We start from the raw sequence: 1,410 nt of genomic DNA on the forward strand, positions 1-1,410 counted from the left end.
TAAAAAAATATTTCATTCAAAATCTCGAATTTCACCATTAACGACCCAAATTTCGACTTCTACACAAAACCTTTGATTTAATGGCCTAAAACTAGATTGTAATGGCTAGATTACATCAAAAACTAATAGGAAAACAAAATTTTACCTTGATTGAGGGAAAAATGAACAATTGGTGTAAATCAAAGAAAACCCACAAGTTAAACAATAGCAAAATTAATGGTGTTCTTGATGCTCTTTTTGAAATTCTAGGGAGGTTTAATGTTTGGAAGATGATGGAAACCATAAGGATGGAAGTAATGGAGATGAAAATTAGTGTATGGTATTGGGGATTTAAAGGGACAGAAAAAATTGGTAAGGGGAGAAAGAGTGTCATGAGTTTCCTTTATACATGCACGGATAGGTTAAATTTTATTAAATTCCATTCACCAAAGTTGCCAATTTTCAGGTTTGGGAAATTATTAGACTTGAAACGACTTTTTGGATGGTATCTAGGCATTTCATGGTTAAGATGTCTGCATGGTGTTTGAAGATCTATCTCTTATCTTCGAAATGCACTTTGAATAACTTAGTTTTAAGTTCAGGAGCTCAAGTTATGACCGTTTTAGTGAAGACTATGCGGGCCTAATTTCTAGACGGGATTATGATGGGAATTAAAAGTTTCAGGCTTTTGACTAGAGTTTAAATCATATTGGGTTCAGTTTTTAGGCTTAATTTTTATAATATATGAGCCCAATATTGTATTTATCAACTCTTATTATTATATTATTTTGAATTTTTAAAAATTATTAAGTAGTTTAAGTTATTTAGGAGTTTTATGTCAACAAGAAAGTTTAGTTTAAAACTACTTCTTGTTTAGATTAATTTAAGTTCTAGTACACTTAAGATTTTTATTTAGATTTATTTAGCTAGCCAATATATAAGCCTTTGCTTTGTATACAAATTAGACAATTGTTTTCATTAATAAAGTATTCAACTTTAGGAGTTTGTTTCTTTGTGCAAGATTTCTTTCTTGTGATATTTAAAAGTTGTTTCCTTCTCGATTTTCTTCAAGGAGTCGTGGGAATTCATTCTTCACCCTTCAATTTTCCAAGGATTATTTCTTGGAGGGTTGATTAGAGAAATTAATTGAGGTGGTTGGAATTTATAGCTCAAAGGGTTCAATTGGACATTTATCCTCTATCAATCATAGCCATTAGTTTATTCAATCCATCTTTCACTTTAAATTTTGTCTATTTATTTATTTATATATTATTATTTTTATTTGTTCATTCTTTTCAAGTTTCTTCTTGTTATGTTTTTAACTTTTTTTATTACCAAATTTATTTATTTCTCCTTTTCAGATCAGATCCAAATCTTTTTGGTGATCAAAATTCTGCACTATCTACTTCTATTAGTTTGAATTTCTAAAAC

Source organism: Gossypium arboreum, chromosome 1 (assembly GCF_025698485.1).
Source record: "Gossypium arboreum isolate Shixiya-1 chromosome 1, ASM2569848v2, whole genome shotgun sequence".
In the NCBI taxonomy this organism is placed as follows: Eukaryota; Viridiplantae; Streptophyta; class Magnoliopsida; order Malvales; family Malvaceae; genus Gossypium; species Gossypium arboreum.